Genomic DNA, 21,832 nt, shown 5'->3' with positions numbered 1-21,832 from the left:
CGTTATACCTAAGATAGATTTGCACTCGATGACACCTCGACAACAGCCGGTCCTCACATTCACGTCTTGCTCTCCTTACGTCAGTATACATCATATGAGTCTGTGAGGCTGGCTTTGCAACATCTTGCGTGTCTTTAGGCTCGCCGCGACCAACACTTACCATGCACTGTCCACAAAACATGGAGGCGCCGGGGCTTGAACCCGGGACCTTTCACATGCAAAGCGAACGCTCTACCAACTGAGCTACGCCCCCAAGCGCAACAAAGATGCGCTGTTTTCCATCCTTTGCTACTCTGATGTGCGCGGACATGATGGTTGGTTGGTTCATAGGGGCGAAGGGACCAGTGTACAAAGGCGCGATCACGTTCATATGCACAAGAGTTCCAAGTAGTTTCGATGCTCTGGTATTACGACTACAAATTCCGTCTGTATTTAACGTCTTAAATTGAAAGGACAGTCACAAATTGCTCCGTTTTCACTCCATGTCGACAATCACACAGCGCCTGAGGTAACAAGCACATCTGAAGCCCCATTGTGCACTCGACTGTTGATGCCAACTCACTGCCTCGCACTTTACTACTGTGTACCACTCTTGTCGTCCAACTGCAAAAGACTGGGCCACAACAAGTTTCCGCGTCTCCATTGCACTGCGCAAACTACGAAACGCTCCCCAAACATTGCACTCACCTATGCAGACGACTTTTCCGACTTTTCACGACGCTCACGCAACGCTCACGCTAGTGACAGCCTTATTTAGAGCTTGACGTCGCGCCCAAGCGAGTGAGCACATTTCGCCTACGGCTTAGGCCGCCCAACTAGTGTGGCTGCTCGGTCTCTGCAGGCAGCGAGGAGCTGCAAACTTCCCGTGTTCGCGCCTATGTCACCTCCGCTTGCTTGTCAGAGACAGAGTGTCGCAAAACATACAACTCACTCCATGAATTGATTGCTACGGCATCTGTCATCAGCAGTCACAACTAGCAACACCAGTAGCAGCCGACTGCACGTAAAGAATGGGAATGTGCAGTGGGATTTTTGTGAACTCGGCGCAAGGCAGATCTTTCCGACATAGGTTTGAGAATCTTAAGGGAAGACTTGTACTGGTTCTAAATTAAGTATAGGGCTGGGAGGAGGGTGCTTCCTGCGCGTAACAGCACGCTTGCCAATTGTGGCTGCTAATCGTTCGCTCGTATCTGCCTAGACACATTCGCTGGCTGTGAATTATTTGCATGGCAGTGTGCGCATGTTGGTGTGTTAAAAATTCTGGAGACGCTGGGTATCGATCCCAGTACCTCTCGCATGCTAAGCGAGCGCTCTACCATCTGAGCTACGCCCCCTGATGACGGATAGTGCTACATACAACCATATCAATATCACAGACCCTTGCACTCCCATTATTCCGCAGACAAACACTACTCTCAATGTGTCCGTGAGGGTGTCTTTCAGGTTTCCTGCATTCTGTATCGAATCGTAGTTGGCCAAAATTAAAGTGGCACGCACAACGTCGAAAATAGCGTTCGGCCACCGCTCTGAGTAAGACGAACGTGTTGTCCACACTCTAGACTTCATTGAGGTTAGGCCGTTATACCTAAGATAGATTTGCACTCGATGACACCTCGACAACAGCCGGTCCTCACATTCACGTCTTGCTCTCCTTACGTCAGTATACATCATATGAGTCTGTGAGGCTGGCTTTGCAACATCTTGCGTGTCTTTAGGCTCGCCGCGACCAACACTTACCATGCACTGTCCACAAAACATGGAGGCGCCGGGGCTTGAACCCGGGACCTTTCACATGCAAAGCGAACGCTCTACCAACTGAGCTACGCCCCCAAGCGCAACAAAGATGCGCTGTTTTCCATCCTTTGCTACTCTGATGTGCGCGGACATGATGGTTGGTTGGTTCATAGGGGCGAAGGGACCAGTGTACAAAGGCGCGATCACGTTCATATGCACAAGAGTTCCAAGTAGTTTCGATGCTCTGGTATTACGACTACAAATTCCGTCTGTATTTAACGTCTTAAATTGAAAGGACAGTCACGAATTGCTCCGTTTTCACTCCATGTCGACAATCACACAGCGCCTGAGGTAACAAGCACATCTGAAGCCCCATTGTGCACTCGACTGTTGATGCCAACTCACTGCCTCGCACTTTACTACTGTGTACCACTCTTGTCGTCCAACTGCAAAAGACTGGGCCACAACAAGTTTCCGCGTCTCCATTGCACTGCGCAAACTACGAAACGCTCCCCAAACATTGCACTCACCTATGCAGACGACTTTTCCGACTTTTCACGACGCTCACGCAACGCTCACGCTAGTGACAGCCTTATTTAGAGCTTGACGTCGCGCCCAAGCGAGTGAGCACATTTCGCCTACGGCTTAGGCCGCCCAACTAGTGTGGCTGCTCGGTCTCTGCAGGCAGCGAGGAGCTGCAAACTTCCCGTGTTCGCGCCTATGTCACCTCCGCTTGCTTGTCAGAGACAGAGTGTCGCAAAACATACAACTCACTCCATGAATTGATTGCTACGGCATCTGTCATCAGCAGTCACAACTAGCAACACCAGTAGCAGCCGACTGCACGTAAAGAATGGGAATGTGCAGTGGGATTTTTGTGAACTCGGCGCAAGGCAGATCTTTCCGACATAGGTTTGAGAATCTTAAGGGAAGACTTGTACTGGTTCTAAATTAAGTATAGGGCTGGGAGGAGGGTGCTTCCTGCGCGTAACAGCACGCTTGCCAATTGTGGCTGCTAATCGTTCGCTCGTATCTGCCTAGACACATTCGCTGGCTGTGAATTATTTGCATGGCAGTGTGCGCATGTTGGTGTGTTAAAAATTCTGGAGACGCTGGGTATCGATCCCAGTACCTCTCGCATGCTAAGCGAGCGCTCTACCATCTGAGCTACGCCCCCTGATGACGGATAGTGCTACATACAACCATATCAATATCACAGACCCTTGCACTCCCATTATTCCGCAGACAAACACTACTCTCAATGTGTCCGTGAGGGTGTCTTTCAGGTTTCCTGCATTCTGTATCGAATCGTAGTTGGCCAAAATTAAAGTGGCACGCACAACGTCGAAAATAGCGTTCGGCCACCGCTCTGAGTAAGACGAACGTGTTGTCCACACTCTAGACTTCATTGAGGTTAGGCCGTTATACCTAAGATAGATTTGCACTCGATGACACCTCGACAACAGCCGGTCCTCACATTCACGTCTTGCTCTCCTTACGTCAGTATACATCATATGAGTCTGTGAGGCTGGCTTTGCAACATCTTGCGTGTCTTTAGGCTCGCCGCGACCAACACTTACCATGCACTGTCCACAAAACATGGAGGCGCCGGGGCTTGAACCCGGGACCTTTCACATGCAAAGCGAACGCTCTACCAACTGAGCTACGCCCCCAAGCGCAACAAAGATGCGCTGTTTTCCATCCTTTGCTACTCTGATGTGCGCGGACATGATGGTTGGTTGGTTCATAGGGGCGAAGGGACCAGTGTACAAAGGCGCGATCACGTTCATATGCACAAGAGTTCCAAGTAGTTTCGATGCTCTGGTATTACGACTACAAATTCCGTCTGTATTTAACGTCTTAAATTGAAAGGACAGTCACAAATTGCTCCGTTTTCACTCCATGTCGACAATCACACAGCGCCTGAGGTAACAAGCACATCTGAAGCCCCATTGTGCACTCGACTGTTGATGCCAACTCACTGCCTCGCACTTTACTACTGTGTACCACTCTTGTCGTCCAACTGCAAAAGACTGGGCCACAACAAGTTTCCGCGTCTCCATTGCACTGCGCAAACTACGAAACGCTCCCCAAACATTGCACTCACCTATGCAGACGACTTTTCCGACTTTTCACGACGCTCACGCTAGTGACAGCCTTATTTAGAGCTTGACGTCGCGCCCAAGCGAGTGAGCACATTTCGCCTACGGCTTAGGCCGCCCAACTAGTGTGGCTGCTCGGTCTCTGCAGGCAGCGAGGAGCTGCAAACTTCCCGTGTTCGCGCCTATGTCACCTCCGCTTGCTTGTCAGAGACAGAGTGTCGCAAAACATACAACTCACTCCATGAATTGATTGCTACGGCATCTGTCATCAGCAGTCACAACTAGCAACACCAGTAGCAGCCGACTGCACGTAAAGAATGGGAATGTGCAGTGGGATTTTTGTGAACTCGGCGCAAGGCAGATCTTTCCGACATAGGTTTGAGAATCTTAAGGGAAGACTTGTACTGGTTCTAAATTAAGTATAGGGCTGGGAGGAGGGTGCTTCCTGCGCGTAACAGCACGCTTGCCAATTGTGGCTGCTAATCGTTCGCTCGTATCTGCCTAGACACATTCGCTGGCTGTGAATTATTTGCATGGCAGTGTGCGCATGTTGGTGTGTTAAAAATTCTGGAGACGCTGGGTATCGATCCCAGTACCTCTCGCATGCTAAGCGAGCGCTCTACCATCTGAGCTACGCCCCCTGATGACGGATAGTGCTACATACAACCATATCAATATCACAGACCCTTGCACTCCCATTATTCCGCAGACAAACACTACTCTCAATGTGTCCGTGAGGGTGTCTTTCAGGTTTCCTGCATTCTGTATCGAATCGTAGTTGGCCAAAATTAAAGTGGCACGCACAACGTCGAAAATAGCGTTCGGCCACCGCTCTGAGTAAGACGAACGTGTTGTCCACACTCTAGACTTCATTGAGGTTAGGCCGTTATACCTAAGATAGATTTGCACTCGATGACACCTCGACAACAGCCGGTCCTCACATTCACGTCTTGCTCTCCTTACGTCAGTATACATCATATGAGTCTGTGAGGCTGGCTTTGCAACATCTTGCGTGTCTTTAGGCTCGCCGCGACCAACACTTACCATGCACTGTCCACAAAACATGGCGGCGCCGGGGCTTGAACCCGGGACCTTTCACATGCAAAGCGAACGCTCTACCAACAGAGCTACGCCCCCAAGCGCAACAAAGATGCGCTGTTTTCCATCCTTTGCTACTCTGATGTGCGCGGACATGATGGTTGGTTGGTTCATAGGGGCGAAGGGACCAGTGTACAAAGGCGCGATCACGTTCATATGCACAAGAGTTCCAAGTAGTTTCGATGCTCTGGTATTACGACTACAAATTCCGTCTGTATTTAACGTCTTAAATTGAAAGGACAGTCACAAATTGCTCCGTTTTCACTCCATGTCGACAATCACACAGCGCCTGAGGTAACAAGCACCAGCGCCTGAGGTAACAAGCACATCTGAAGCCCCATTGTGCACTCGACTGTTGATGCCAACTCACTGCCTCGCACTTTACTACTGTGTACCACTCTTGTCGTCCAACTGCAAAAGACTGGGCCACAACAAGTTTCCGCGTCTCCATTGCACTGCGCAAACTACGAAACGCTCCCCAAACATTGCACTCACCTATGCAGACGACTTTTCCGACTTTTCACGACGCTCACGCAACGCTCACGCTAGTGACAGCCTTATTTAGAGCTTGACGTCGCGCCCAAGCGAGTGAGCACATTTCGCCTACGGCTTAGGCCGCCCAACTAGTGTGGCTGCTCGGTCTCTGCAGGCAGCGAGGAGCTGCAAACTTCCCGTGTTCGCGCCTATGTCACCTCCGCTTGCTTGTCAGAGACAGAGTGTCGCAAAACATACAACTCACTCCATGAATTGATTGCTACGGCATCTGTCATCAGCAGTCACAACTAGCAACACCAGTAGCAGCCGACTGCACGTAAAGAATGGGAATGTGCAGTGGGATTTTTGTGAACTCGGCGCAAGGCAGATCTTTCCGACATAGGTTTGAGAATCTTAAGGGAAGACTTGTACTGGTTCTAAATTAAGTATAGGGCTGGGAGGAGGGTGCTTCCTGCGCGTAACAGCACGCTTGCCAATTGTGGCTGCTAATCGTTCGCTCGTATCTGCCTAGACACATTCGCTGGCTGTGAATTATTTGCATGGCAGTGTGCGCATGTTGGTGTGTTAAAAATTCTGGAGACGCTGGGTATCGATCCCAGTACCTCTCGCATGCTAAGCGAGCGCTCTACCATCTGAGCTACGCCCCCTGATGACGGATAGTGCTACATACAACCATATCAATATCACAGACCCTTGCACTCCCATTATTCCGCAGACAAACACTACTCTCAATGTGTCCGTGAGGGTGTCTTTCAGGTTTCCTGCATTCTGTATCGAATCGTAGTTGGCCAAAATTAAAGTGGCACGCACAACGTCGAAAATAGCGTTCGGCCACCGCTCTGAGTAAGACGAACGTGTTGTCCACACTCTAGACTTCATTGAGGTTAGGCCGTTATACCTAAGATAGATTTGCACTCGATGACACCTCGACAACAGCCGGTCCTCACATTCACGTCTTGCTCTCCTTACGTCAGTATACATCATATGAGTCTGTGAGGCTGGCTTTGCAACATCTTGCGTGTCTTTAGGCTCGCCGCGACCAACACTTACCATGCACTGTCCACAAAACATGGAGGCGCCGGGGCTTGAACCCGGGACCTTTCACATGCAAAGCGAACGCTCTACCAACTGAGCTACGCCCCCAAGCGCAACAAAGATGCGCTGTTTTCCATCCTTTGCTACTCTGATGTGCGCGGACATGATGGTTGGTTGGTTCATAGGGGCGAAGGGACCAGTGTACAAAGGCGCGATCACGTTCATATGCACAAGAGTTCCAAGTAGTTTCGATGCTCTGGTATTACGACTACAAATTCCGTCTGTATTTAACGTCTTAAATTGAAAGGACAGTCACAAATTGCTCCGTTTTCACTCCATGTCGACAATCACACAGCGCCTGAGGTAACAAGCACATCTGAAGCCCCATTGTGCACTCGACTGTTGATGCCAACTCACTGCCTCGCACTTTACTACTGTGTACCACTCTTGTCGTCCAACTGCAAAAGACTGGGCCACAACAAGTTTCCGCGTCTCCATTGCACTGCGCAAACTACGAAACGCTCCCCAAACATTGCACTCACCTATGCAGACGACTTTTCCGACTTTTCACGACGCTCACGCAACGCTCACGCTAGTGACAGCCTTATTTAGAGCTTGACGTCGCGCCCAAGCGAGTGAGCACATTTCGCCTACGGCTTAGGCCGCCCAACTAGTGTGGCTGCTCGGTCTCTGCAGGCAGCGAGGAGCTGCAAACTTCCCGTGTTCGCGCCTATGTCACCTCCGCTTGCTTGTCAGAGACAGAGTGTCGCAAAACATACAACTCACTCCATGAATTGATTGCTACGGCATCTGTCATCAGCAGTCACAACTAGCAACACCAGTAGCAGCCGACTGCACGTAAAGAATGGGAATGTGCAGTGGGATTTTTGTGAACTCGGCGCAAGGCAGATCTTTCCGACATAGGTTTGAGAATCTTAAGGGAAGACTTGTACTGGTTCTAAATTAAGTATAGGGCTGGGAGGAGGGTGCTTCCTGCGCGTAACAGCACGCTTGCCAATTGTGGCTGCTAATCGTTCGCTCGTATCTGCCTAGACACATTCGCTGGCTGTGAATTATTTGCATGGCAGTGTGCGCATGTTGGTGTGTTAAAAATTCTGGAGACGCTGGGTATCGATCCCAGTACCTCTCGCATGCTAAGCGAGCGCTCTACCATCTGAGCTACGCCCCCTGATGACGGATAGTGCTACATACAACCATATCAATATCACAGACCCTTGCACTCCCATTATTCCGCAGACAAACACTACTCTCAATGTGTCCGTGAGGGTGTCTTTCAGGTTTCCTGCATTCTGTATCGAATCGTAGTTGGCCAAAATTAAAGTGGCACGCACAACGTCGAAAATAGCGTTCGGCCACCGCTCTGAGTAAGACGAACGTGTTGTCCACACTCTAGACTTCATTGAGGTTAGGCCGTTATACCTAAGATAGATTTGCACTCGATGACACCTCGACAACAGCCGGTCCTCACATTCACGTCTTGCTCTCCTTACGTCAGTATACATCATATGAGTCTGTGAGGCTGGCTTTGCAACATCTTGCGTGTCTTTAGGCTCGCCGCGACCAACACTTACCATGCACTGTCCACAAAACATGGAGGCGCCGGGGCTTGAACCCGGGACCTTTCACATGCAAAGCGAACGCTCTACCAACTGAGCTACGCCCCCAAGCGCAACAAAGATGCGCTGTTTTCCATCCTTTGCTACTCTGATGTGCGCGGACATGATGGTTGGTTGGTTCATAGGGGCGAAGGGACCAGTGTACAAAGGCGCGATCACGTTCATATGCACAAGAGTTCCAAGTAGTTTCGATGCTCTGGTATTACGACTACAAATTCCGTCTGTATTTAACGTCTTAAATTGAAAGGACAGTCACAAATTGCTCCGTTTTCACTCCATGTCGACAATCACACAGCGCCTGAGGTAACAAGCACATCTGAAGCCCCATTGTGCACTCGACTGTTGATGCCAACTCACTGCCTCGCACTTTACTACTGTGTACCACTCTTGTCGTCCAACTGCAAAAGACTGGGCCACAACAAGTTTCCGCGTCTCCATTGCACTGCGCAAACTACGAAACGCTCCCCAAACATTGCACTCACCTATGCAGACGACTTTTCCGACTTTACACGACGCTCACGCTAGTGACAGCCTTATTTAGAGCTTGACGTCGCGCCCAAGCGAGTGAGCACATTTCGCCTACGGCTTAGGCCGCCCAACTAGTGTGGCTGCTCGGTCTCTGCAGGCAGCGAGGAGCTGCAAACTTCCCGTGTTCGCGCCTATGTCACCTCCGCTTGCTTGTCAGAGACAGAGTGTCGCAAAACATACAACTCACTCCATGAATTGATTGCTACGGCATCTGTCATCAGCAGTCACAACTAGCAACACCAGTAGCAGCCGACTGCACGTAAAGAATGGGAATGTGCAGTGGGATTTTTGTGAACTCGGCGCAAGGCAGATCTTTCCGACATAGGTTTGAGAATCTTAAGGGAAGACTTGTACTGGTTCTAAATTAAGTATAGGGCTGGGAGGAGGGTGCTTCCTGCGCGTAACAGCACGCTTGCCAATTGTGGCTGCTAATCGTTCGCTCGTATCTGCCTAGACACATTCGCTGGCTGTGAATTATTTGCATGGCAGTGTGCGCATGTTGGTGTGTTAAAAATTCTGGAGACGCTGGGTATCGATCCCAGTACCTCTCGCATGCTAAGCGAGCGCTCTACCATCTGAGCTACGCCCCCTGATGACGGATAGTGCTACATACAACCATATCAATATCACAGACCCTTGCACTCCCATTATTCCGCAGACAAACACTACTCTCAATGTGTCCGTGAGGGTGTCTTTCAGGTTTCCTGCATTCTGTATCGAATCGTAGTTGGCCAAAATTAAAGTGGCACGCACAACGTCGAAAATAGCGTTCGGCCACCGCTCTGAGTAAGACGAACGTGTTGTCCACACTCTAGACTTCATTGAGGTTAGGCCGTTATACCTAAGATAGATTTGCACTCGATGACACCTCGACAACAGCCGGTCCTCACATTCACGTCTTGCTCTCCTTACGTCAGTATACATCATATGAGTCTGTGAGGCTGGCTTTGCAACATCTTGCGTGTCTTTAGGCTCGCCGCGACCAACACTTACCATGCACTGTCCACAAAACATGGAGGCGCCGGGGCTTGAACCCGGGACCTTTCACATGCAAAGCGAACGCTCTACCAACTGAGCTACGCCCCCAAGCGCAACAAAGATGCGCTGTTTTCCATCCTTTGCTACTCTGATGTGCGCGGACATGATGGTTGGTTGGTTCATAGGGGCGAAGGGACCAGTGTACAAAGGCGCGATCACGTTCATATGCACAAGAGTTCCAAGTAGTTTCGATGCTCTGGTATTACGACTACAAATTCCGTCTGTATTTAACGTCTTAAATTGAAAGGACAGTCACAAATTGCTCCGTTTTCACTCCATGTCGACAATCACACAGCGCCTGAGGTAACAAGCACATCTGAAGCCCCATTGTGCACTCGACTGTTGATGCCAACTCACTGCCTCGCACTTTACTACTGTGTACCACTCTTGTCGTCCAACTGCAAAAGACTGAGCCACAACAAGTTTCCGCGTCTCCATTGCACTGCGCAAACTACGAAACGCTCCCCAAACATTGCACTCACCTATGCAGACGACTTTTCCGACTTTACACGACGCTCACGCTAGTGACAGCCTTATTTAGAGCTTGACGTCGCGCCCAAGCGAGTGAGCACATTTCGCCTACGGCTTAGGCCGCCCAACTAGTGTGGCTGCTCGGTCTCTGCAGGCAGCGAGGAGCTGCAAACTTCCCGTGTTCGCGCCTATGTCACCTCCGCTTGCTTGTCAGAGACAGAGTGTCGCAAAACATACAACTCACTCCATGAATTGATTGCTACGGCATCTGTCATCAGCAGTCACAACTAGCAACACCAGTAGCAGCCGACTGCACGTAAAGAATGGGAATGTGCAGTGGGATTTTTGTGAACTCGGCGCAAGGCAGATCTTTCCGACATAGGTTTGAGAATCTTAAGGGAAGACTTGTACTGGTTCTAAATTAAGTATAGGGCTGGGAGGAGGGTGCTTCCTGCGCGTAACAGCACGCTTGCCAATTGTGGCTGCTAATCGTTCGCTCGTATCTGCCTAGACACATTCGCTGGCTGTGAATTATTTGCATGGCAGTGTGCGCATGTTGGTGTGTTAAAAATTCTGGAGACGCTGGGTATCGATCCCAGTACCTCTCGCATGCTAAGCGAGCGCTCTACCATCTGAGCTACGCCCCCTGATGACGGATAGTGCTACATACAACCATATCAATATCACAGACCCTTGCACTCCCATTATTCCGCAGACAAACACTACTCTCAATGTGTCCGTGAGGGTGTCTTTCAGGTTTCCTGCATTCTGTATCGAATCGTAGTTGGCCAAAATTAAAGTGGCACGCACAACGTCGAAAATAGCGTTCGGCCACCGCTCTGAGTAAGACGAACGTGTTGTCCACACTCTAGACTTCATTGAGGTTAGGCCGTTATACCTAAGATAGATTTGCACTCGATGACACCTCGACAACAGCCGGTCCTCACATTCACGTCTTGCTCTCCTTACGTCAGTATACATCATATGAGTCTGTGAGGCTGGCTTTGCAACATCTTGCGTGTCTTTAGGCTCGCCGCGACCAACACTTACCATGCACTGTCCACAAAACATGGAGGCGCCGGGGCTTGAACCCGGGACCTTTCACATGCAAAGCGAACGCTCTACCAACTGAGCTACGCCCCCAAGCGCAACAAAGATGCGCTGTTTTCCATCCTTTGCTACTCTGATGTGCGCGGACATGATGGTTGGTTGGTTCATAGGGGCGAAGGGACCAGTGTACAAAGGCGCGATCACGTTCATATGCACAAGAGTTCCAAGTAGTTTCGATGCTCTGGTATTACGACTACAAATTCCGTCTGTATTTAACGTCTTAAATTGAAAGGACAGTCACAAATTGCTCCGTTTTCACTCCATGTCGACAATCACACAGCGCCTGAGGTAACAAGCACATCTGAAGCCCCATTGTGCACTCGACTGTTGATGCCAACTCACTGCCTCGCACTTTACTACTGTGTACCACTCTTGTCGTCCAACTGCAAAAGACTGGGCCACAACAAGTTTCCGCGTCTCCATTGCACTGCGCAAACTACGAAACGCTCCCCAAACATTGCACTCACCTATGCAGACGACTTTTCCGACTTTTCACGACGCTCACGCAACGCTCACGCTAGTGACAGCCTTATTTAGAGCTTGACGTCGCGCCCAAGCGAGTGAGCACATTTCGCCTACGGCTTAGGCCGCCCAACTAGTGTGGCTGCTCGGTCTCTGCAGGCAGCGAGGAGCTGCAAACTTCCCGTGTTCGCGCCTATGTCACCTCCGCTTGCTTGTCAGAGACAGAGTGTCGCAAAACATACAACTCACTCCATGAATTGATTGCTACGGCATCTGTCATCAGCAGTCACAACTAGCAACACCAGTAGCAGCCGACTGCACGTAAAGAATGGGAATGTGCAGTGGGATTTTTGTGAACTCGGCGCAAGGCAGATCTTTCCGACATAGGTTTGAGAATCTTAAGGGAAGACTTGTACTGGTTCTAAATTAAGTATAGGGCTGGGAGGAGGGTGCTTCCTGCGCGTAACAGCACGCTTGCCAATTGTGGCTGCTAATCGTTCGCTCGTATCTGCCTAGACACATTCGCTGGCTGTGAATTATTTGCATGGCAGTGTGCGCATGTTGGTGTGTTAAAAATTCTGGAGACGCTGGGTATCGATCCCAGTACCTCTCGCATGCTAAGCGAGCGCTCTACCATCTGAGCTACGCCACCTGATGACGGATAGTGCTACATACAATCATATCAATATCACAGACCCTTGCACTCCCATTATTCCGCAGACAAACACTACTCTCAATGTGTCCGTGAGGGTGTCTTTCAGGTTTCCTGCATTCTGTATCGAATCGTAGTTGGCCAAAATTAAAGTGGCACGCACAACGTCGAAAATAGCGTTCGGCCACCGCTCTGAGTAAGACGAACGTGTTGTCCACACTCTAGACTTCATTGAGGTTAGGCCGTTATACCTAAGATAGATTTGCACTCGATGACACCTCGACAACAGCCGGTCCTCACATTCACGTCTTGCTCTCCTTACGTCAGTATACATCATATGAGTCTGTGAGGCTGGCTTTGCAACATCTTGCGTGTCTTTAGGCTCGCCGCGACCAACACTTACCATGCACTGTCCACAAAACATGGAGGCGCCGGGGCTTGAACCCGGGACCTTTCACATGCAAAGCGAACGCTCTACCAACTGAGCTACGCCCCCAAGCGCAACAAAGATGCGCTGTTTTCCATCCTTTGCTACTCTGATGTGCGCGGACATGATGGTTGGTTGGTTCATAGGGGCGAAGGGACCAGTGTACAAAGGCGCGATCACGTTCATATGCACAAGAGTTCCAAGTAGTTTCGATGCTCTGGTATTACGACTACAAATTCCGTCTGTATTTAACGTCTTAAATTGAAAGGACAGTCACAAATTGCTCCGTTTTCACTCCATGTCGACAATCACACAGCGCCTGAGGTAACAAGCACATCTGAAGCCCCATTGTGCACTCGACTGTTGATGCCAACTCACTGCCTCGCACTTTACTACTGTGTACCACTCTTGTCGTCCAACTGCAAAAGACTGGGCCACAACAAGTTTCCGCGTCTCCATTGCACTGCGCAAACTACGAAACGCTCCCCAAACATTGCACTCACCTATGCAGACGACTTTTCCGACTTTTCACGACGCTCACGCAACGCTCACGCTAGTGACAGCCTTATTTAGAGCTTGACGTCGCGCCCAAGCGAGTGAGCACATTTCGCCTACGGCTTAGGCCGCCCAACTAGTGTGGCTGCTCGGTCTCTGCAGGCAGCGAGGAGCTGCAAACTTCCCGTGTTCGCGCCTATGTCACCTCCGCTTGCTTGTCAGAGACAGAGTGTCGCAAAACATACAACTCACTCCATGAATTGATTGCTACGGCATCTGTCATCAGCAGTCACAACTAGCAACACCAGTAGCAGCCGACTGCACGTAAAGAATGGGAATGTGCAGTGGGATTTTTGTGAACTCGGCGCAAGGCAGATCTTTCCGACATAGGTTTGAGAATCTTAAGGGAAGACTTGTACTGGTTCTAAATTAAGTATAGGGCTGGGAGGAGGGTGCTTCCTGCGCGTAACAGCACGCTTGCCAATTGTGGCTGCTAATCGTTCGCTCGTATCTGCCTAGACACATTCGCTGGCTGTGAATTATTTGCATGGCAGTGTGCGCATGTTGGTGTGTTAAAAATTCTGGAGACGCTGGGTATCGATCCCAGTACCTCTCGCATGCTAAGCGAGCGCTCTACCATCTGAGCTACGCCCCCTGATGACGGATAGTGCTACATACAACCATATCAATATCACAGACCCTTGCACTCCCATTATTCCGCAGACAAACACTACTCTCAATGTGTCCGTGAGGGTGTCTTTCAGGTTTCCTGCATTCTGTATCGAATCGTAGTTGGCCAAAATTAAAGTGGCACGCACAACGTCGAAAATAGCGTTCGGCCACCGCTCTGAGTAAGACGAACGTGTTGTCCACACTCTAGACTTCATTGAGGTTAGGCCGTTATACCTAAGATAGATTTGCACTCGATGACACCTCGACAACAGCCGGTCCTCACATTCACGTCTTGCTCTCCTTACGTCAGTATACATCATATGAGTCTGTGAGGCTGGCTTTGCAACATCTTGCGTGTCTTTAGGCTCGCCGCGACCAACACTTACCATGCACTGTCCACAAAACATGGAGGCGCCGGGGCTTGAACCCGGGACCTTTCACATGCAAAGCGAACGCTCTACCAACTGAGCTACGCCCCCAAGCGCAACAAAGATGCGCTGTTTTCCATCCTTTGCTACTCTGATGTGCGCGGACATGATGGTTGGTTGGTTCATAGGGGCGAAGGGACCAGTGTACAAAGGCGCGATCACGTTCATATGCACAAGAGTTCCAAGTAGTTTCGATGCTCTGGTATTACGACTACAAATTCCGTCTGTATTTAACGTCTTAAATTGAAAGGACAGTCACAAATTGCTCCGTTTTCACTCCATGTCGACAATCACACAGCGCCTGAGGTAACAAGCACATCTGAAGCCCCATTGTGCACTCGACTGTTGATGCCAACTCACTGCCTCGCACTTTACTACTGTGTACCACTCTTGTCGTCCAACTGCAAAAGACTGGGCCACAACAAGTTTCCGCGTCTCCATTGCACTGCGCAAACTACGAAACGCTCCCCAAACATTGCACTCACCTATGCAGACGACTTTTCCGACTTTTCACGACGCTCACGCAACGCTCACGCTAGTGACAGCCTTATTTAGAGCTTGACGTCGCGCCCAAGCGAGTGAGCACATTTCGCCTACGGCTTAGGCCGCCCAACTAGTGTGGCTGCTCGGTCTCTGCAGGCAGCGAGGAGCTGCAAACTTCCCGTGTTCGCGCCTATGTCACCTCCGCTTGCTTGTCAGAGACAGAGTGTCGCAAAACATACAACTCACTCCATGAATTGATTGCTACGGCATCTGTCATCAGCAGTCACAACTAGCAACACCAGTAGCAGCCGACTGCACGTAAAGAATGGGAATGTGCAGTGGGATTTTTGTGAACTCGGCGCAAGGCAGATCTTTCCGACATAGGTTTGAGAATCTTAAGGGAAGACTTGTACTGGTTCTAAATTAAGTATAGGGCTGGGAGGAGGGTGCTTCCTGCGCGTAACAGCACGCTTGCCAATTGTGGCTGCTAATCGTTCGCTCGTATCTGCCTAGACACATTCGCTGGCTGTGAATTATTTGCATGGCAGTGTGCGCATGTTGGTGTGTTAAAAATTCTGGAGACGCTGGGTATCGATCCCAGTACCTCTCGCATGCTAAGCGAGCGCTCTACCATCTGAGCTACGCCACCTGATGACGGATAGTGCTACATACAACCATATCAATATCACAGACCCTTGCACTCCCATTATTCCGCAGACAAACACTACTCTCAATGTGTCCGTGAGGGTGTCTTTCAGGTTTCCTGCATTCTGTATCGAATCGTAGTTGGCCAAAATTAAAGTGGCACGCACAACGTCGAAAATAGCGTTCGGCCACCGCTCTGAGTAAGACGAACGTGTTGTCCACACTCTAGACTTCATTGAGGTTAGGCCGTTATACCTAAGATAGATTTGCACTCGATGACACCTCGACAACAGCCGGTCCTCACATTCACGTCTTGCTCTCCTTACGTCAGTATACATCATATGAGTCTGTGAGGCTGGCTTTGCAACATCTTGCGTGTCTTTAGGCTCGCCGCGACCAACACTTACCATGCACTGTCCACAAAACATGGAGGCGCCGGGGCTTGAACCCGGGACCTTTCACATGCAAAGCGAACGCTCTACCAACTGAGCTACGCCCCCAAGCGCAACAAAGATGCGCTGTTTTCCATCCTTTGCTACTCTGATGTGCGCGGACATGATGGTTGGTTGGTTCATAGGGGCGAAGGGACCAGTGTACAAAGGCGCGATCACGTTCATATGCACAAGAGTTCCAAGTAGTTTCGATGCTCTGGTATTACGACTACAAATTCCGTCTGTATTTAACGTCTTAAATTGAAAGGACAGTCACAAATTGCTCCGTTTTCACTCCATGTCGACAATCACACAGCGCCTGAGGTAACAAGCACATCTGAAGCCCCATTGTGCACTCGACTGTTGATGCCAACTCACTGCCTCGCACTTTACTACTGTGTACCACTCTTGTCGTCCAACTGCAAAAGACTGGGCCACAACAAGTTTCCGCGTCTCCATTGCACTGCGCAAACTACGAAACGCTCCCCAAACATTGCACTCACCTATGCAGACGACTTTTCCGACTTTTCACGACGCTCACGCTAGTGACAGCCTTATTTAGAGCTTGACGTCGCGCCCAAGCGAGTGAGCACATTTCGCCTACGGCTTAGGCCGCCCAACTAGTGTGGCTGCTCGGTCTCTGCAGGCAGCGAGGAGCTGCAAACTTCCCGTGTTCGCGCCTATGTCACCTCCGCTTGCTTGTCAGAGACAGAGTGTCGCAAAACATACAACTCACTCCATGAATTGATTGCTACGGCATCTGTCATCAGCAGTCACAACTAGCAACACCAGTAGCAGCCGACTGCACGTAAAGAATGGGAATGTGCAGTGGGATTTTTGTGAACTCGGCGCAAGGCAGATCTTTCCGACATAGGTTTGAGAATCTTAAGGGAAGACTTGTACTGGTTCTAAATTAAGTATAGGGCTGGGAGGAGGGTGCTTCCTGCGCGTAACAGCACGCTTGCCAATTGTGGCTGCTAATCGTTCGCTCGTATCTGCCTAGACACATTCGCTGGCTGTGAATTATTTGCATGGCAGTGTGCGCATGTTGGTGTGTTAAAAATTCTGGAGACGCTGGGTATCGATCCCAGTACCTCTCGCATGCTAAGCGAGCGCTCTACCATCTGAGCTACGCCCCCTGATGACGGATAGTGCTACATACAACCATATCAATATCACAGACCCTTGCACTCCCATTATTCCGCAGACAAACACTACTCTCAATGTGTCCGTGAGGGTGTCTTTCAGGTTTCCTGCATTCTGTATCGAATCGTAGTTGGCCAAAATTAAAGTGGCACGCACAACGTCGAAAATAGCGTTCGGCCACCGCTCTGAGTAAGACGAACGTGTTGTCCACACTCTAGACTTCATTGAGGTTAGGCCGTTATACCTAAGATAGATTTGCACTCGATGACACCTCGACAACAGCCGGTCCTCACATTCACGTCTTGCTCTCCTTACGTCAGTATACATCATATGAGTCTGTGAGGCTGGCTTTGCAACATCTTGCGTGTCTTTAGGCTCGCCGCGACCAACACTTACCATGCACTGTCCACAAAACATGGAGGCGCCGGGGCTTGAACCCGGGACCTTTCACATGCAAAGCGAACGCTCTACCAACTGAGCTACGCCCCCAAGCGCAACAAAGATGCGCTGTTTTCCATCCTTTGCTACTCTGATGTGCGCGGACATGATGGTTGGTTGGTTCATAGGGGCGAAGGGACCAGTGTACAAAGGCGCGATCACGTTCATATGCACAAGAGTTCCAAGTAGTTTCGATGCTCTGGTATTACGACTACAAATTCCGTCTGTATTTAACGTCTTAAATTGAAAGGACAGTCACAAATTGCTCCGTTTTCACTCCATGTCGACAATCACACAGCGCCTGAGGTAACAAGCACATCTGAAGCCCCATTGTGCACTCGACTGTTGATGCCAACTCACTGCCTCGCACTTTACTACTGTGTACCACTCTTGTCGTCCAACTGCAAAAGACTGGGCCACAACAAGTTTCCGCGTCTCCATTGCACTGCGCAAACTACGAAACGCTCCCCAAACATTGCACTCACCTATGCAGACGACTTTTCCGACTTTTCACGACGCTCACGCAACGCTCACGCTAGTGACAGCCTTATTTAGAGCTTGACGTCGCGCCCAAGCGAGTGAGCACATTTCGCCTACGGCTTAGGCCGCCCAACTAGTGTGGCTGCTCGGTCTCTGCAGGCAGCGAGGAGCTGCAAACTTCCCGTGTTCGCGCCTATGTCACCTCCGCTTGCTTGTCAGAGACAGAGTGTCGCAAAACATACAACTCACTCCATGAATTGATTGCTACGGCATCTGTCATCAGCAGTCACAACTAGCAACACCAGTAGCAGCCGACTGCACGTAAAGAATGGGAATGTGCAGTGGGATTTTTGTGAACTCGGCGCAAGGCAGATCTTTCCGACATAGGTTTGAGAATCTTAAGGGAAGACTTGTACTGGTTCTAAATTAAGTATAGGGCTGGGAGGAGGGTGCTTCCTGCGCGTAACAGCACGCTTGCCAATTGTGGCTGCTAATCGTTCGCTCGTATCTGCCTAGACACATTCGCTGGCTGTGAATTATTTGCATGGCAGTGTGCGCATGTTGGTGTGTTAAAAATTCTGGAGACGCTGGGTATCGATCCCAGTACCTCTCGCATGCTAAGCGAGCGCTCTACCATCTGAGCTACGCCCCCTGATGACGGATAGTGCTACATACAACCATATCAATATCACAGACCCTTGCACTCCCATTATTCCGCAGACAAACACTACTCTCAATGTGTCCGTGAGGGTGTCTTTCAGGTTTCCTGCATTCTGTATCGAATCGTAGTTGGCCAAAATTAAAGTGGCACGCACAACGTCGAAAATAGCGTTCGGCCACCGCTCTGAGTAAGACGAACGTGTTGTCCACACTCTAGACTTCATTGAGGTTAGGCCGTTATACCTAAGATAGATTTGCACTCGATGACACCTCGACAACAGCCGGTCCTCACATTCACGTCTTGCTCTCCTTACGTCAGTATACATCATATGAGTCTGTGAGGCTGGCTTTGCAACATCTTGCGTGTCTTTAGGCTCGCCGCGACCAACACTTACCATGCACTGTCCACAAAACATGGAGGCGCCGGGGCTTGAACCCGGGACCTTTCACATGCAAAGCGAACGCTCTACCAACTGAGCTACGCCCCCAAGCGCAACAAAGATGCGCTGTTTTCCATCCTTTGCTACTCTGATGTGCGCGGACATGATGGTTGGTTGGTTCATAGGGGCGAAGGGACCAGTGTACAAAGGCGCGATCACGTTCATATGCACAAGAGTTCCAAGTAGTTTCGATGCTCTGGTATTACGACTACAAATTCCGTCTGTATTTAACGTCTTAAATTGAAAGGACAGTCACAAATTGCTCCGTTTTCACTCCATGTCGACAATCACACAGCGCCTGAGGTAACAAGCACATCTGAAGCCCCATTGTGCACTCGACTGTTGATGCCAACTCACTGCCTCGCACTTTACTACTGTGTACCACTCTTGTCGTCCAACTGCAAAAGACTGAGCCACAACAAGTTTCCGCGTCTCCATTGCACTGCGCAAACTACGAAACGCTCCCCAAACATTGCACTCACCTATGCAGACGACTTTTCCGACTTTACACGACGCTCACGCTAGTGACAGCCTTATTTAGAGCTTGACGTCGCGCCCAAGCGAGTGAGCACATTTCGCCTACGGCTTAGGCCGCCCAACTAGTGTGGCTGCTCGGTCTCTGCAGGCAGCGAGGAGCTGCAAACTTCCCGTGTTCGCGCCTATGTCACCTCCGCTTGCTTGTCAGAGACAGAGTGTCGCAAAACATACAACTCACTCCATGAATTGATTGCTACGGCATCTGTCATCAGCAGTCACAACTAGCAACACCAGTAGCAGCCGACTGCACGTAAAGAATGGGAATGTGCAGTGGGATTTTTGTGAACTCGGCGCAAGGCAGATCTTTCCGACATAGGTTTGAGAATCTTAAGGGAAGACTTGTACTGGTTCTAAATTAAGTATAGGGCTGGGAGGAGGGTGCTTCCTGCGCGTAACAGCACGCTTGCCAATTGTGGCTGCTAATCGTTCGCTCGTATCTGCCTAGACACATTCGCTGGCTGTGAATTATTTGCATGGCAGTGTGCGCATGTTGGTGTGTTAAAAATTCTGGAGACGCTGGGTATCGATCCCAGTACCTCTCGCATGCTAAGCGAGCGCTCTACCATCTGAGCTACGCCCCCTGATGACGGATAGTGCTACATACAACCATATCAATATCACAGACCCTTGCACTCCCATTATTCCGCAGACAAACACTACTCTCAATGTGTCCGTGAGGGTGTCTTTCAGGTTTCCTGCATTCTGTATCGAATCGTAGTTGGCCAAAATTAAAGTGGCACGCACAACGTCGAAAATAGCGTTCGGCCACCGCTCTGAGTAAGACGAACGTGTTGTCCACACTCTAGACTTCATTGAGGTTAGGCCGTTATACCTAAGATAGATTTGCACTCGATGACACCTCGACAACAGCCGGTCCTCACATTCACGTCTTGCTCTCCTTACGTCAGTATACATCATATGAGTCTGTGAGGCTGGCTTTGCAACATCTTGCGTGTCTTTAGGCTCGCCGCGACCAACACTTACCATGCACTGTCCACAAAACATGGAGGCGCCGGGGCTTGAACCCGGGACCTTTCACATGCAAAGCGAACGCTCTACCAACTGAGCTACGCCCCCAAGCGCAACAAAGATGCGCTGTTTTCCATCCTTTGCTACTCTGATGTGCGCGGACATGATGGTTGGTTGGTTCATAGGGGCGAAGGGACCAGTGTACAAAGGCGCGATCACGTTCATATGCACAAGAGTTCCAAGTAGTTTCGATGCTCTGGTATTACGACTACAAATTCCGTCTGTATTTAACGTCTTAAATTGAAAGGACAGTCACAAATTGCTCCGTTTTCACTCCATGTCGACAATCACACAGCGCCTGAGGTAACAAGCACATCTGAAGCCCCATTGTGCACTCGACTGTTGATGCCAACTCACTGCCTCGCACTTTACTACTGTGTACCACTCTTGTCGTCCAACTGCAAAAGACTGAGCCACAACAAGTTTCCGCGTCTCCATTGCACTGCGCAAACTACGAAACGCTCCCCAAACATTGCACTCACCTATGCAGACGACTTTTCCGACTTTACACGACGCTCACGCTAGTGACAGCCTTATTTAGAGCTTGACGTCGCGCCCAAGCGAGTGAGCACATTTCGCCTACGGCTTAGGCCGCCCAACTAGTGTGGCTGCTCGGTCTCTGCAGGCAGCGAGGAGCTGCAAACTTCCCGTGTTCGCGCCTATGTCACCTCCGCTTGCTTGTCAGAGACAGAGTGTCGCAAAACATACAACTCACTCCATGAATTGATTGCTACGGCATCTGTCATCAGCAGTCACAACTAGCAACACCAGTAGCAGCCGACTGCACGTAAAGAATGGGAATGTGCAGTGGGATTTTTGTGAACTCGGCGCAAGGCAGATCTTTCCGACATAGGTTTGAGAATCTTAAGGGAAGACTTGTACTGGTTCTAAATTAAGTATAGGGCTGGGAGGAGGGTGCTTCCTGCGCGTAACAGCACGCTTGCCAATTGTGGCTGCTAATCGTTCGCTCGTATCTGCCTAGACACATTCGCTGGCTGTGAATTATTTGCATGGCAGTGTGCGCATGTTGGTGTGTTAAAAATTCTGGAGACGCTGGGTATCGATCCCAGTACCTCTCGCATGCTAAGCGAGCGCTCTACCATCTGAGCTACGCCCCCTGATGACGGATAGTGCTACATACAACCATATCAATATCACA

The 21,832-nt window shown here is 50.2% G+C and overlaps 28 non-coding genes across 28 annotated transcripts; all 28 read right to left on the bottom strand.

The window, feature by feature from the left end:
* Positions 1 to 180: 180 nt before the first annotated feature.
* Trnaa-ugc (transfer RNA alanine (anticodon UGC)) lies at positions 181 to 253 on the bottom strand. Its single transcript has one exon. It is a non-coding gene; the product is annotated as a tRNA-Ala (tRNA).
* Positions 254 to 1,261: 1,008 nt separating this feature from the next.
* On the bottom strand, positions 1,262 to 1,334 carry Trnaa-agc (transfer RNA alanine (anticodon AGC)). The gene has a single exon. It is a non-coding gene; the product is annotated as a tRNA-Ala (tRNA).
* A 423-nt stretch (positions 1,335 to 1,757) lies between these two features.
* Trnaa-ugc (transfer RNA alanine (anticodon UGC)) lies at positions 1,758 to 1,830 on the bottom strand. Its single transcript has one exon. It is a non-coding gene; the product is annotated as a tRNA-Ala (tRNA).
* A 1,008-nt stretch (positions 1,831 to 2,838) lies between these two features.
* On the bottom strand, positions 2,839 to 2,911 carry Trnaa-agc (transfer RNA alanine (anticodon AGC)). Its single transcript has one exon. It is a non-coding gene; the product is annotated as a tRNA-Ala (tRNA).
* Positions 2,912 to 3,334: 423 nt separating this feature from the next.
* Trnaa-ugc (transfer RNA alanine (anticodon UGC)) lies at positions 3,335 to 3,407 on the bottom strand. The gene has a single exon. It is a non-coding gene; the product is annotated as a tRNA-Ala (tRNA).
* A 997-nt stretch (positions 3,408 to 4,404) lies between these two features.
* Trnaa-agc (transfer RNA alanine (anticodon AGC)) lies at positions 4,405 to 4,477 on the bottom strand. Its single transcript has one exon. It is a non-coding gene; the product is annotated as a tRNA-Ala (tRNA).
* A 423-nt stretch (positions 4,478 to 4,900) lies between these two features.
* Trnaa-ugc (transfer RNA alanine (anticodon UGC)) lies at positions 4,901 to 4,973 on the bottom strand. The gene has a single exon. It is a non-coding gene; the product is annotated as a tRNA-Ala (tRNA).
* Positions 4,974 to 6,003: 1,030 nt separating this feature from the next.
* Positions 6,004 to 6,076, bottom strand: Trnaa-agc (transfer RNA alanine (anticodon AGC)). The gene has a single exon. It is a non-coding gene; the product is annotated as a tRNA-Ala (tRNA).
* A 423-nt stretch (positions 6,077 to 6,499) lies between these two features.
* Trnaa-ugc (transfer RNA alanine (anticodon UGC)) lies at positions 6,500 to 6,572 on the bottom strand. The gene has a single exon. It is a non-coding gene; the product is annotated as a tRNA-Ala (tRNA).
* Positions 6,573 to 7,580: 1,008 nt separating this feature from the next.
* Trnaa-agc (transfer RNA alanine (anticodon AGC)) lies at positions 7,581 to 7,653 on the bottom strand. The gene has a single exon. It is a non-coding gene; the product is annotated as a tRNA-Ala (tRNA).
* A 423-nt stretch (positions 7,654 to 8,076) lies between these two features.
* On the bottom strand, positions 8,077 to 8,149 carry Trnaa-ugc (transfer RNA alanine (anticodon UGC)). The gene has a single exon. It is a non-coding gene; the product is annotated as a tRNA-Ala (tRNA).
* A 997-nt stretch (positions 8,150 to 9,146) lies between these two features.
* On the bottom strand, positions 9,147 to 9,219 carry Trnaa-agc (transfer RNA alanine (anticodon AGC)). The gene has a single exon. It is a non-coding gene; the product is annotated as a tRNA-Ala (tRNA).
* A 423-nt stretch (positions 9,220 to 9,642) lies between these two features.
* Trnaa-ugc (transfer RNA alanine (anticodon UGC)) lies at positions 9,643 to 9,715 on the bottom strand. Its single transcript has one exon. It is a non-coding gene; the product is annotated as a tRNA-Ala (tRNA).
* Positions 9,716 to 10,712: 997 nt separating this feature from the next.
* Positions 10,713 to 10,785, bottom strand: Trnaa-agc (transfer RNA alanine (anticodon AGC)). The gene has a single exon. It is a non-coding gene; the product is annotated as a tRNA-Ala (tRNA).
* A 423-nt stretch (positions 10,786 to 11,208) lies between these two features.
* Trnaa-ugc (transfer RNA alanine (anticodon UGC)) lies at positions 11,209 to 11,281 on the bottom strand. Its single transcript has one exon. It is a non-coding gene; the product is annotated as a tRNA-Ala (tRNA).
* Positions 11,282 to 12,289: 1,008 nt separating this feature from the next.
* Trnaa-agc (transfer RNA alanine (anticodon AGC)) lies at positions 12,290 to 12,362 on the bottom strand. Its single transcript has one exon. It is a non-coding gene; the product is annotated as a tRNA-Ala (tRNA).
* Positions 12,363 to 12,785: 423 nt separating this feature from the next.
* Trnaa-ugc (transfer RNA alanine (anticodon UGC)) lies at positions 12,786 to 12,858 on the bottom strand. Its single transcript has one exon. It is a non-coding gene; the product is annotated as a tRNA-Ala (tRNA).
* Positions 12,859 to 13,866: 1,008 nt separating this feature from the next.
* Trnaa-agc (transfer RNA alanine (anticodon AGC)) lies at positions 13,867 to 13,939 on the bottom strand. The gene has a single exon. It is a non-coding gene; the product is annotated as a tRNA-Ala (tRNA).
* Positions 13,940 to 14,362: 423 nt separating this feature from the next.
* Trnaa-ugc (transfer RNA alanine (anticodon UGC)) lies at positions 14,363 to 14,435 on the bottom strand. Its single transcript has one exon. It is a non-coding gene; the product is annotated as a tRNA-Ala (tRNA).
* Positions 14,436 to 15,443: 1,008 nt separating this feature from the next.
* Positions 15,444 to 15,516, bottom strand: Trnaa-agc (transfer RNA alanine (anticodon AGC)). The gene has a single exon. It is a non-coding gene; the product is annotated as a tRNA-Ala (tRNA).
* Positions 15,517 to 15,939: 423 nt separating this feature from the next.
* Positions 15,940 to 16,012, bottom strand: Trnaa-ugc (transfer RNA alanine (anticodon UGC)). The gene has a single exon. It is a non-coding gene; the product is annotated as a tRNA-Ala (tRNA).
* Positions 16,013 to 17,009: 997 nt separating this feature from the next.
* Positions 17,010 to 17,082, bottom strand: Trnaa-agc (transfer RNA alanine (anticodon AGC)). The gene has a single exon. It is a non-coding gene; the product is annotated as a tRNA-Ala (tRNA).
* A 423-nt stretch (positions 17,083 to 17,505) lies between these two features.
* Positions 17,506 to 17,578, bottom strand: Trnaa-ugc (transfer RNA alanine (anticodon UGC)). The gene has a single exon. It is a non-coding gene; the product is annotated as a tRNA-Ala (tRNA).
* Positions 17,579 to 18,586: 1,008 nt separating this feature from the next.
* Positions 18,587 to 18,659, bottom strand: Trnaa-agc (transfer RNA alanine (anticodon AGC)). The gene has a single exon. It is a non-coding gene; the product is annotated as a tRNA-Ala (tRNA).
* A 423-nt stretch (positions 18,660 to 19,082) lies between these two features.
* On the bottom strand, positions 19,083 to 19,155 carry Trnaa-ugc (transfer RNA alanine (anticodon UGC)). Its single transcript has one exon. It is a non-coding gene; the product is annotated as a tRNA-Ala (tRNA).
* A 997-nt stretch (positions 19,156 to 20,152) lies between these two features.
* Positions 20,153 to 20,225, bottom strand: Trnaa-agc (transfer RNA alanine (anticodon AGC)). The gene has a single exon. It is a non-coding gene; the product is annotated as a tRNA-Ala (tRNA).
* Positions 20,226 to 20,648: 423 nt separating this feature from the next.
* Positions 20,649 to 20,721, bottom strand: Trnaa-ugc (transfer RNA alanine (anticodon UGC)). Its single transcript has one exon. It is a non-coding gene; the product is annotated as a tRNA-Ala (tRNA).
* Positions 20,722 to 21,718: 997 nt separating this feature from the next.
* Trnaa-agc (transfer RNA alanine (anticodon AGC)) lies at positions 21,719 to 21,791 on the bottom strand. Its single transcript has one exon. It is a non-coding gene; the product is annotated as a tRNA-Ala (tRNA).
* Between the last annotated feature and the right edge of the window lie 41 nt (positions 21,792 to 21,832).

The sequence above is a fragment of the Schistocerca cancellata genome, unplaced genomic scaffold, assembly GCF_023864275.1.
Source record: "Schistocerca cancellata isolate TAMUIC-IGC-003103 unplaced genomic scaffold, iqSchCanc2.1 HiC_scaffold_788, whole genome shotgun sequence".
In the NCBI taxonomy this organism is placed as follows: domain Eukaryota; kingdom Metazoa; phylum Arthropoda; class Insecta; order Orthoptera; family Acrididae; genus Schistocerca; species Schistocerca cancellata.
The sequence above is the reverse complement of the archived record's forward strand: the minus strand, read 5'-3'. Positions and strand labels throughout refer to the sequence as shown.